Raw genomic sequence first — 12,886 nt, forward strand, 5'->3', positions numbered from 1 at the left:
GAGCAGGGGCTACCCTCCAGCTGTGGTGCTTGCGCTTCTCATTGCAGTGGCTTCTCTTGTTGCAGAGCACGGGCTCCAGGGCAGTGGGGCTTCAGTAGTTAGGGCACGTGGGCTCAGTTGGTGCGGCTTCCCAGCTCCAGAGTATAGGCTCGGTAGTTGTGGTGCACAGGCTTAGTTGCTCCAAGGCATGCGGGATCTTACCAGTTAAGGGATCAAACCCGTGTCTTCTGCACTGGCAGGTGGATTCTCTACCACTGAGCTACCAGGGAAGTCCGAGAATTAATGAATTCTTGCAATCAATTTGTTATATGGATTGCATGTGTACCATATTTTTAGCATTGCATTTTTTGTGTGTGTTACATTGTTGTAAGCATTTTATAATCAGCCCAAAACTGATTAATAAAAACATCAGCTTAGTGAGATTTTAGAAAGCTACTTTTATAACCAGTCACTTCATCAGTAAATATTTTCTTCTTATGATGGTTCACCTTGTAACCAAACTGTGAGGGCTTAGACAATGAAGGCTCTTATTATCAGAACATTATTTAAGAACATCAAGGTAATGAACAACAGTAATACTCTAGACCTTAATGTTCCAGAAACTGAAAGCCAGGTTCATATATCTTTTTTCCCTTTAAGGAACAAAGATGTCTTAACAAATATGAGATAATGAACTTTATATTGTTTCTATGTACCACATTTATTTAAGGAACATATAAAATGCTTGGAAAATTAAGATTTTCCCATTTGTATATCAACTGTTAATATATTTTGAATGAAAGATATAAGTCCCTCCGAATCTGAAATAATGGGAGGATCCCAGAAATTTGAGAAAAATATAAATATAATCAATATTTGTGGTATTTTTTACATATTGAAAGTTAATTTAAGAGGTAAAAACAAAATACAAGTAGTTCGCTTTGCTCATAATATGTTTGATTATGTTCAATATTCAAAGGCTGAGAAAAAGAGAAATAGGGAGGGAAGCACTTATTTTTATGTTTTTAATAAGCAATGGCATGAGAGGAAAATTCAGGATAAACGTTTGCCAAATTCAACTTTTTTCTCCCACAAAAACTTACTTCACAGTTCTATTTTAGATGAAAAACCATTAGATATTTATTTTCACAATATTCTACAAGTAAGACACAAACAGAACTGCTTGAATACGATGCTCATCATTCCAAGGTACCAGGATGAATGTGTTATTTTAGTTAAAAATGTAAAACATCTCTAGAAATTGAGAGCATAATCTGAAGGGAGACAAATGAAAATCAGTATTTTTTTTCAAATTGAGAATATCTACACATATGTGAAAGAACCAAGAACTTTCAGGATACACAGAGAAACAACAAATTCTTATATGGTCAGGCTTATGATTTTAACATACTCTACACTTGTGTGCACACACACAAACACACACACACACTATTGTTATCTCTGCAGTCGGGCCTCGAGCACAGAAGTCTGTCAAGAGACAAAAAAGAAAACATCCCCTAAAGTACTCCTACAACCAAAGAAAGCAGAGCTGGTGAGCAGATGTTCTTTGCGGTAAAGATGCTGTGATGACCACTTTATCCCAGCAAGCTTTGAAAAGCACTACTCACACAGACCTTCCAGAAAGCTGTAATATATTATGGATAACAAAGAACTCAGTCTATCTTTTCAAATAATTTGTGAGTAAAATGAAGAAAGTCAAACAACTCTGGCTTCTTGTAAGTCCTACTGAAGTATATGTTTTTCGCTCCAGCTGCATTAAAACACTGAGTTTAATCTAATGATAAAAATTAGCTCACTCACATCTGGGAATCATTCCTGCAAAGCTTGCCTCAAACTGTGTTCTAATTATTCAGTAATCTTGTTAATGTGATTTTAAAAGAAACCCTACAAAATCCACTGACAACTGCTTTCATTGTATCCATAATTATATCCATGTCATTAGTGTCTCTTAACAACCCCACAGTTCATAATATATCTCAGCAGTCAACATTATTGCTTTTTTGTGACTACTAAAAGATTTTAGAATTGACTTCTCAGCTTTATGCTTAGGCACTGGACATGCCAAAAATAGATCAAATAGCTCATTTATCAACTCTACTTTCATTCACCTAAACCCCAGGAAATTATCAGATAAGCAGATAAGAATGTGAAATTCCTATTACTCAGTGACTAGCAGGAAGATGTGTATTTCAGTGTCTACTAATTTTGCAGTCTCTGAAATTACCTCTAATAATTTTAGAGCTTTAAAACTCTATTAGTCCGTGAATCCATGTTTTGCAGGAGAGAGACGTTGAGTTCATTGGTCAAACTGCCTTCTACTTGAATGAAGAGAAAAGAGGAAGTTTTATTTTGACTCTGGAAACATCATCAGCTATTTGAGACAAACTCTATCCCCTCATCTTTAACACTGGAATTCTACTTTTAACATGTTCTAGTGATGCTAATGTACCTAGAAAATATAAAACCACACAGAGCAAATCATGGGATAAATGAAATACATTTTTAAGTTTTAAAAAAGTCCTTGCAAGGATGAATTCTAAAGAAGTACAAAAATGCTACCAAATGATATGTGTAAGCCATCCTGTAGGATGTGCAAAAGTCACAAGAGCATGATTTTCCTGAATCTCTAACACTTCCAGAAAGACCTGTAGCTATGGGTTGTAGTAGACCACCTCAAGGAAGGAAATCATTAGAGGACATGCTTTCCTGGAGGGCAGGAAAAAAAGCAATTCATATTCATCTCTGTATCCCCCACATCACACATCAGGATGTTTTGCATGTAAGGGAAACTTAATATGTCCATTGATTGAGTAAATTCCTAAAATGGGGCTTTCCCAGTGGTTTGCTGGTAAAGAGTCCACCTGCAATGCAGGAGCTACAGGAAACGTGGGTTCAATCCCTGGGTCAGGAAGATCCCCTGGAGGAGGGCATGGCAACCCACTCCAGCACTCTTACCTGGAAAATCCCATGGACAGAGCCGCCAGAGGGGCTATAGTTCATGGGTTCCCAGAGCCAGACATGACTGAAGCGACTGAGCACGCACACAAGCACATTCCCAAAATGTTCTACTATCAGACAGAATTTCAGGGAATGAAAGGCTACTCTATAATCTCTTTGTTTCCTGTCACCTCCACTCATCCTATTTCCATTATAAAACCAAAACCTCTGGCTCCAGATGTTGAGCTATGCTATAATCCATGAGGGATAAGATATGACCATGTTATACCACAAATGGAGGTTGGGAATAACACTGGACAGAGAGCCTTGGAGAAAGGTCTCAGGCCAGGACATACCACCCACATACTACGTAAGACCAGGTGAGCCAACACCCCTCCAAACCGCAACAAACAAGAGGAATAGGACCGACTGTTTCTTTGGTTCTTCTACTTCTGTAACTAATTCATGATGAACAGGGCCCAATCCACTACCCAGAGCTGCCTTGGACTCTTCAGGACTTTACATATATCTCAAGAAGCATGTATGAGAAAAAAAATTCCAGTATTTTCATTAATTATATTGACTCTATGTTTAAAAGGAAGAAATGATAGGTACTTTGAAAGAATTAAATAGGTACTATAATTAGGAAACACATGAGGGCACCCTAATCAACCAACAGCAATAAATCTGAGAATAACATTTCTTTTGAAAGATCAATTGTCACAGACCTTTTGTTGATAATGCTAGTGAATTCTGGTGTCTGCCTATGACCAGGTTGGCTATTCCTGTCATATAAAATTTCAAGTGGCATTCAGTATACAGCCTGAAGGGGCTGCAGTCTTCACAGTGCCTGGTACACATGTCCATAATTCTTCAAGACAAAAGCACATTTGGTGGACTGTGTATATTTACCATTTGCTAAGCTGACATCATTTTATCCCATTCATTTCTGAGCCTTATATTTAAGCCAAGGATTTTGTGTTCCATCCTTATGATGAAATTCAGATTTTCTACTAAAAGCAACTACTTCAGTTCAAAAGACTGAGTGCAGTGGTACTTAAAAACATTTGCAATTGGTTAAAAATAGGGAACTGAAAAAGTAAGCATAAAGCAAGAAAAGATTTTAAAATACAGAATAAGAATTTTAAACTCAATAAATAAATTATTTCCTTTAAATTCCAAACTTCAATTGTTACTTCTCAAACTACAAAACAAGCATTTTAAGGAATGCTGTATTCGTTCTTCCGTAACTTCCAATGAAACCATCTAATGACAGGCTTTTGCTTATTGACACATTTTTCAATGGTTGCTTGTATACGAAATGTTGGTATTTTCCAACTGTTTTCTGACTTCATGCATCATCTGGACTTTCTCTCCTCATTTCCTTACAGCTCAAGGCTTTCTCTCATCTGAAGCCATTGTTGGTTGACATGAAAAATGGACTCTAGTACAACTAATTCCATCAAATGAAGGAAAAACCTAAATCTCAATTATGAAACAATTAATTATAAAATCATTAGGTAGATTTTATTATACTTGAAGTTGTGCTTCTTTTCCATTAACAACTCTCTCAATTTATTTTCAGCTATATTAGTGATCTTTAATATCCTCACTCTATTTTTTTATAGAAAGTGTCTCTAAATAATTGACTCATTCAGTCAACAATTTCTCATGGGTTACAAATTATGTGTCAGATATGGGTCTGTGTGCTGCACTTATAGGACTAAATAAAACACAAATTTCCTGCATTCATGTAACATACATTAAAAAAAATTTTTTTTTAAAAAGCAATTTAAAATTTTCTGAAATGAGCCTTGAAGGTAATTATAGCTTACATTTTGACAGGGGAAAAAAAACAACAAGCAATATATAACTACAGGCTTATAGGTGCAAGGAAGATAAATAGAGCAAGTGAGGCTGAGAGTCATAGGGTTGTGCTAGTTTTTAACAGAGTGGCTAGAGAAGGCCTGGTAAGATGACACTTGGGTAAAGGTGTCTGAAAAGAAAAGAAAAAGAAACCTATCCTGGTCTTAGACCTTAGCCACCTTATCTTCTGTAGCTTGGTCATCACCAGAGCTGATATTTTGATCCCTCTCTAACTAAGACTTTTCAGCAGGAGAACCACAGAGCAACAGCGCTCGGTCTGGGGTGATTTTGCCCCAAAGGACATGGGACAATGTCTGGACATTTCTAACTGTCACATCTAGGAGGAGGTTACATATTCACATGTGATTGGTAAAGGCCAAAGATACAGCTCGATATCCCCCAATGCACACAGACAGCCCCCACAACAATGAGCGATCTGACCCCAAATGTCAGGAGAACCAAGGAGGAAAGGCTTTGCCATATATGATGAAGCATGCTTGGCCTCTCCAAAATACTCAATACCTACACCTAAGAGAAAACCAAAAACATTTTCAAACAATATCATTTTAAAGAGTATCTCTGCAGAGTTTACTTACAAAACAGTTTCAGTGATTCATTAAAGCAAAAATAAAGATATAATTACTAATGTTTCATTATTTCAGTTTAAGTCACTGCTTACATATAAAAGCTATCTATTCTTTCAAAAAGTAATTAAAAACTTGCACTAATTTCAACAGTCTCCAGTGAAAATTATTGAACTAAAGAAATGTACCTAATATAATGGTAAGTTTCAGCTTGAGTAAAAAGACTAGACTGTAGTGATTGCTAGGAGGATAGTGAGATGAAGGGGGAACATGAAAAAACTACTTGACTGGCAAGGGTTAAACTCCAGAAGTGGACACTGAGCTATCCACATAAGAGGCTAGCAGAAAATAATACTTGGCTGATTTAGTTTGGCAGGGCTTCCCAGGCAGTGCGAGTGGTAAAGAACTCACCTGCCAATGCAGGAAAGCTAAGAGATGTGGGTTTGATCCCTTGGTCGGGAAGATTCCCTAGAGGAGGGCATGGCAACCCACTCTAGCATTCTTGCCTGGGAAATCCCATGGACAGAGGAGACTCATGGGCTACAGTCCATTTAGTTTGACAGCTAAGTACATAAGTAGGTTTCAACATTAAAATGTTCTGTTTTTATTGTGTCATTAGAAAACTTGGTTGATACGAAGGCCATACAATGTTTATAATGAACATATTTGTTAAAACTACTCTCAGATGCCATCTGCCATGGGATCTCTTCCAATGCAAGTGTAATCACAAGGTTAGGAGGAAAGGAAGAAAAAAGACATTCTATTTAGTTTCTTACTTAAGGAAAATATAGAGATAGATCTTCACATATCAACTGAAAAAATCCCCTATACATCTCTAAGATAAGAACAATATATCTTAAACATTCTGCCACTGGAAAAAGAACACAGCCTGCTTATCACAGTGTTACCATGAAAAAAAAGGGACAAATGAAGAATCTCACACTGTGGGATGCATTATACATATTGCTGAGTGAAGAACACAGTTGGGAGCACACAGGCTGTTTTTAAAGCTATGGGTTTGGGACCAGGATTGAGTCCTTTCACCACCACTGACCTGGAGAATGGCCATGGCAAGCTCCTTAGCCTCTCTATAAGCTCCAGTTTTTTTTTTATTTGTCAATCGGGAAAAATGGTCATCAAAGTCCCCCTGTCATGAGGATTAAGTAACTAGACAGATACTAGAGTACCTGCGCTTGACTGGGCACTCCATAAAGCTTTGGTAATTACTGACAGCATTATGGATACAACTAGCTGCGTATGGACTGAAATGGTCCTGCCTTCTCTTTAGCACCCAAATCCATGTCCAGTGATGTGAGTCACTGTGAGAGATGCCAGCTTGTTGCTTGCCAGAGGTCACTGGACACATGTAGTTGTCCTTCCTATGGACACTACCTGAGCAATGAGTAGTAACTCCCATTGGGAAGATGGGACACAGAGCAGTTCTGGTTCCATTCTTCCATCCCCAACCCACTCATCTCAGTTTTCTCTACCCTTAGACTGAGTGACTTGGATAATAAGATAGCAGGAGAGGAGAGGTAGGAGAAAAGGAGAAACCACAAAATTATCACTCTGGGTGTATTAATATCGATGGCTAGCAATCAATATCCTGACTGCTGTGAGAACATGCAGCTGATGGGCAAATGTAGCTAAAATACAAAATATCTCATGAAGCACCACCCACAGAAGTTCTACTCTCCTAGAGAAAGAGGTGGCTAGAAGACAGCATATTTTACTGAAATTTGCTAAACTTTCTCACAGTTTATTTAATACTTCTTTAACTTTTGATTCTGCAACATAATCAAGAAGTGAATTTATGAGAGACAAAGGATTTTAGAAACAACTAAATTTTGGATGGGGTATTGTTCATTTTTGTATGCTGGCTATTCCCATGACACACCATGTAACTCCTATCCAGCATCTCCAAGATACCAAAGTGAAAAGTCAAAATTTAGTCATTCAGTCGTGTCCGACTCTTTGCAACTTCATGGATCATAGCCTACCAGGCTCCTCTGTCCACGGGATTTTCCATGCTAGAGTACTGGAGTGGGTTGCCACTTCCCAGGGATCGAACCCAGGCCTCCCACATTGTAGGCAGACACTTTACCATCTGAGCCCCCAGGGAAGTCATGACACCAAGATACCAAAGGTGGGTTTAAAATGGTAGAGCCTTTCCCCAAACAATGCAGTTTCCTAAAGAACCCCAAGAGACAAAGGGTTTTATTGCTTTTCTGAGGAGGTACGAGACAGACCAAAGTTCTAAACAGTGACAAGAGGAATAGACAGTCCTACAGTTTTGCAAATTAAAGTGCTAAAAAAAAAACAAAACAAACCTGGAGGTTCTTTGCATTTGCCCACACTTAGGCAGATTTCATTTAAAACTTGGGGCTGGGCTAATATCCAAAAGATTAATAAATCTGAGTCTTTAAATGGTTTGCCTTCTTAATACACTAAATTGCGTACTGGGAAGTAGATGGTTCCTTGGATTAAGGTACCATAAAACCATAAGTAATGTTGATTTTGTATTTCAGAGTCTTGGAGGAGTGTCAGTCACTTAGTCATGTCTGACTCTTTGTGACACCACAGACTGTAGCCTGCCAGGCTCCTCTGTCTACGGAATTCTCCAGGCAAGAATACTAAAGTGGGTTGTCATTCCCTTCTCGAGGGGATCCTCCCGACCCAAGGACCAAACCGGGGTCTCCTGCATTGCAAGCAGATTCTTTACCATTTGAGCTACCGGGGAAGTTATTTCAGAGTATGCCCTACCAATTTGTATGTGTTAACTAGAAAATGCCAATGACTAAATAGCCAGTTCATTTACTGACCACAGTGCGTTATCCTGACAACTGAAAGTAACTTAATTTTCAAAATCTTCATCGAGGCCAGGAAACTGAGACTGCTCAACCTGTAAAGTCTGTATACTTCTCTTTCAACACTTTAAAAATGTACCCTGTCAGTTTTAAGAGAGACAAGGTGCTGACTATCCTCACTGGTTAGCCAAGACATAAAGTGGAAATTTCTGGCACTAGAGATTCTAATGTTTAAATATGTCCTTTTTATGGTAGAGCAGGCCCCTGGGGTTGAAAGTAAGGGAGGGGTTTCAAGCCAAAAAATGCATTTAAAAATATATATCTTCCCTCTTACTTCATGATCGCTAGAATCAATTTATAAATACCTAATCTCTATTTAAGTTTAAATCCTAAGGTTACTAGAGCTAATTTATGGAAGTTCTCATGTAAGCAGCCTGAAAACCAGCTTAATAAACAGGTATTACTCACCATCAGCAAGTGCCTAATAAATTTGTCTAGACACAGGTGACGAGGCAGTAAAATTCACTCTAAAATTTCCACGGACTTGTGGGATTCATGTGGTTCTCTGAAATAATGAAATATAAACGTTCACATATTTTAATAAAAAAGGGTCATTGAAATGATTGTTTATGTTTGTAGCATAAAGTAATAGTAAATATTGAGGATATTATGCACAATTGACAAAGCTGAATACTTTAAGGGCAGATTAACTTTTTAAATTACTTTCATAGCTGCTGTAAATTATTTGAAAAACATTCCCCTACTTCAAGGTGTCAACACTTTGAATCACTGGTCTTTTACTCAGTGATTCTTAGTATTTATTGATGAAGGAAAGGAACGGAAGCTTTCCTGGTGAGGTAAGGAAGAGGTCTGTGTTGGAAGGCACTAGAATATTTCATCTCTCCCTACATTAATTCCCATCTTCATCCCCTACTTCATTCTTACCAGGGATCCTAGTCCAAAGGAGAGGAAAATGGGATGGTTCTCTGTATTCACATATATATTCAGGGAATCATACTTCTGAGTACTATTTATATTTGTCTCCTCAGTATTCAAAGTAACTCAGTTTCAGCTTGACCCCTCCACATCCATCACGTTTGAGAAACATAGCAGAATTCCCATGTTCTCTACTGAACAACTGAAACAAAACTCAACACATGGAAAAAAACACCTCAGGTGCAATGGGGGAAAAGAATCTCTCCACAGTTTCCAACTCTAAGTAGGCTTCACACAGTAACTTTTTCTGAACTGCTTGTAAGGGCAATTTATGAGTTCCTGATTGCTATAACATATTGTGCTCTTAAAAGGAAAAAGGTAATAGAAGTTTGGCTCCTTGCTGGCATTCCATTTTTTATAAGATTATTATATTGTCTTCAGGCTGGGTTGAGTCTGAAATTAATATAATTAACCTCCTGCTCAGCTACATGCATATATTTTCCATTCTCATTCATCTTTTCTCTCTGCCCCTGCAGACAGACTTGGAAAGGAAAGAAACCTATGTTCAGTGGTCTAACATTCATTGTTAGTTCCCAGACTTCTGTTCTAGAAGCCAGCATCAGTCGAATGTGAAAACAACCTGAGAAATCACAAGAGACCCCTCACAGCCGACCAGCTTGCTTTCCATAAATAGCACTTACATTTTCTGTTAAAAATGTTACAAAAACATATCAAGGATATCAGACAGACAAATGATCAGATAAAAACTGGCCACAAAGGCTTAAATCAGGAAAGGAAATCTCATGCTGAGATATAAATGCGAAAGAGGAAATTGGGTATTCAATTTTGGACCAATCAATAAAAAGACAGTATCCCAAATGAAACAGGATTCCAACTTCCTATACCCCACCTCCTTTTTGGACTAAAATATATGTGGCTTAACCTAGAAAACTGGAGGAGTTTTCACACTTGAAGAAAAAAATTTAAATCTATCCAAAGCTGGCTCTGATTTCATTTTGAAGATTCTATTAAGATAATTAGTTTCCTACTCAAACTTCCATTCCATGTATGTCCAATGGAAGACAATCAGAATTCCAGTTTCCCATGACTTAGATGGGAATGAGAACACTGGATGCCTTCGGGCCATATGCAGCCCACATCAGGGATTGATTTGGTCTTCTCAGTGTTCTAAAATGAAGGAATTTTACAAAAACATCCATATTTTTATCTTCTCTTGAACATTAGATGTAGAGAAATTGGTACTACTTTTCAAAATGATCACAAACCCAGTTGCTTCCTTCAGATCAGGACACCAGTACGCAAGCTGCCACAGCCTTCCCCCCTGTGTAAGACCCAAGTCCCCCTCCTGGTATCTGATTCCTTCCTGCCTGTATATGCACACGCCTTTAGGCTACCCTAGAAGCAGAGGTGTGCATGAATCCTTTTATAAAAGCTTATGTTTATCCCATAAAGAGGTTTTAGGAAATGAACATTCCCTTGAAGACTTAGGCCAAGAGATTCAAATGACATATAAAACCACATTCAAATACTATGGGGATCTAAAATAACAGTGAAACCTGAAAGTCTTCATTAAATCCTTGTCCATTATATATGAATTCTCAAGATATTATATTACTACTTGATTCCTAACTTCACTATGGGGGAAAAAAAGAGAACTCAAAGGGCATCTTTAATTTGGTTCTCATTCATAAACTTTATAAATTATCAGTATCAGCATAATTTAATATATGTAGGGATAGATATGAAACAGTATTACTATAGTTCTGTGACCATTTTAATACCCAGAACAATAAAAAAATAATAAATTCTTAGTTGGTCTTGACTGCAGCACTAGTACTGATAATTAAGTTTACAGCCATTTAGATTAATACTGATAAATTGGGAAGCTGAGTTATGGTTGTTAATGAAGATATGCATTCATGATATAGTCAAACCTCTACAAGTTTGTATACGAATATCCTTCTTTTCTCATTTCAAAAAGCAAACATACTTTCATCTGTTTTCAATATTAAAGCCCCAAGTAATTTATAATGCAGTTAATACAATATATATGGGACACTGCATCAATCATGTCGAAATATCTGTTTCATTCAACTGTTCCTGAAATCCTCCATTAAATTAAGATTTGCGTAGAAACCAAAGTCATACAAATAAAGTAATCACTGCTTGAGAAAAGACATAAAATACTTCAGATAGAGATTGTCATTTACTTTTATCAAAGAATATATGTGACTGAAAATATTACAATGACTTGCCTTATTCCTTTTTTTACTATAGAAGATGAAATATTATATGAAAATCTGACAAATGTCTTAAAGTCCTCATGGACTATCTGACACAAGCAGTATCCTATTCAAATAAGCAAAGTAACAAGAGAACCTTGCCTACTTCAGTTGTGCTGTCGAAAACAAATCAGAGGACGCCGACTGTCATGGAGCAGTGAAAGTTTTGTGTCATTTGTAACCTGATTCAACTGTGGGGACCAGTCAACCATAGCTCCTCAAAACACAGAACACAGTGTAAAAGAACACTGTCCAGGCATTCTAATCAAATGAGAAGCCCAAAGGAAGTTATTCTAATTTAAATGGTTTAAATTCATTTCAAAAAGCATATACTTCAAGTGTATATATTTATATTTTTCCTAGCAGTACCCCAAGCGATTTCTTTCTACTGGTTCCAAGAACCCCTCATCATAAATGAAATGCTTATAATGTGGGGTCATTCAAAGTTTGGAGTGTTTCTATACTTACTGTATACACACACACACACCTCCTTCCCCATATTAATCTCACTGAAGCGGGGATCAAGCACGGGATTTGGAATCAGTACACCCAGCTTCACCTCTGACTCCTAAGAATATTTTAGCATGGTGAATTTCCTTTACCCACTAACACACCTACTAAATGGGGACAGAAGTACGGGGCAGAAATCATCCCAGAAGGCACCCGTTCTCATAGGACGCTGGTCCACTGTCACCCGCACTACAGCCCTGATAAGGGAGGATAAAAATATTTGCCTTTTACCAGTAGAAGTTGTCTCAAGGGTCAAAAGCAAATTTCTGGGATTTGTGAGGACCTAAACCCGGATAAGGAGACATGGTTAAAACAAGGGAAGAAAGTTAACCACTGAAGCAGAAAATCTCTGGCTAGAGTTAAAGGATTAGAACAGTATAGCATGGGATCTGAAAAAGGGCTTTGATTTGGATGAACTTGGCTTCGAGTCATGACTATATCACAAACTAGCTGTGTGATCTCAGGCATCACTTAACCTGTCTGAGTCTGTTTATTTACCAATACCATCAAGAGAACAGTACCTCCCTCACAGAGGAGTTCCACAGATTAAATGATAGGTTAAGCTCCTAACAGGGCCTTCCTTGTGGCTCAGCGGGTAAAGAATCCACCTGCAAAGTGGGAGACCTGGGTTTGATCCCTGGGTTGGGAAGATCCCTTGGAGAAGGGAAAGGCTACCCACTCCAGTATCCTGGCCTGGAGAATTCCATGGACTGTAGAGTCCATGGGGTCACAAAGAGTCGGACATGACTGAACCACTTTCACTTTCAAGCTCCTAATACAGCGCACAAGACTAAAAGTGGCTCATCCTATTTATCTATTCCACACTCTTGCACACACAAGTACATTCTCCCGATGACCAGTAACTAAAAATATGACCACTTCCCTTTTCTACGCAAAAGACTTATTCAAATAAAATTTTTCTTGGTTTCATTTCCTTGTAAAA

The 12,886-nt window shown here is 37.9% G+C and overlaps 1 protein-coding gene across 23 annotated transcripts in view; it reads right to left on the minus strand.

The window, feature by feature from the left end:
- The window catches only part of SNCAIP (synuclein alpha interacting protein), a 164,648-nt gene that overhangs the window by 125,098 nt on the left and 26,664 nt on the right, over positions 1–12,886 (minus strand). For 10 of the 23 annotated variants that reach the window (XR_015167061.1, XM_086410694.1, XM_086410691.1 and 7 more), the window contains exon 2: positions 8,663–8,759. The exons of the other annotated variants lie outside the window; for them this stretch is intronic. The gene's annotated coding sequence lies outside the window, so the exon portion shown is untranslated. The remainder of the gene's footprint in view (positions 1–8,662; positions 8,760–12,886) is intronic. 23 annotated transcript variants of the gene reach the window in all.

The sequence above is a fragment of the Bos grunniens genome, chromosome 7 (assembly GCF_055505025.1).
Source record: "Bos grunniens cultivar Pamir isolate PY7600 chromosome 7, Bosgru_T2T1.0, whole genome shotgun sequence".
Taxonomy (NCBI): Eukaryota; Metazoa; Chordata; class Mammalia; order Artiodactyla; family Bovidae; genus Bos; species Bos grunniens.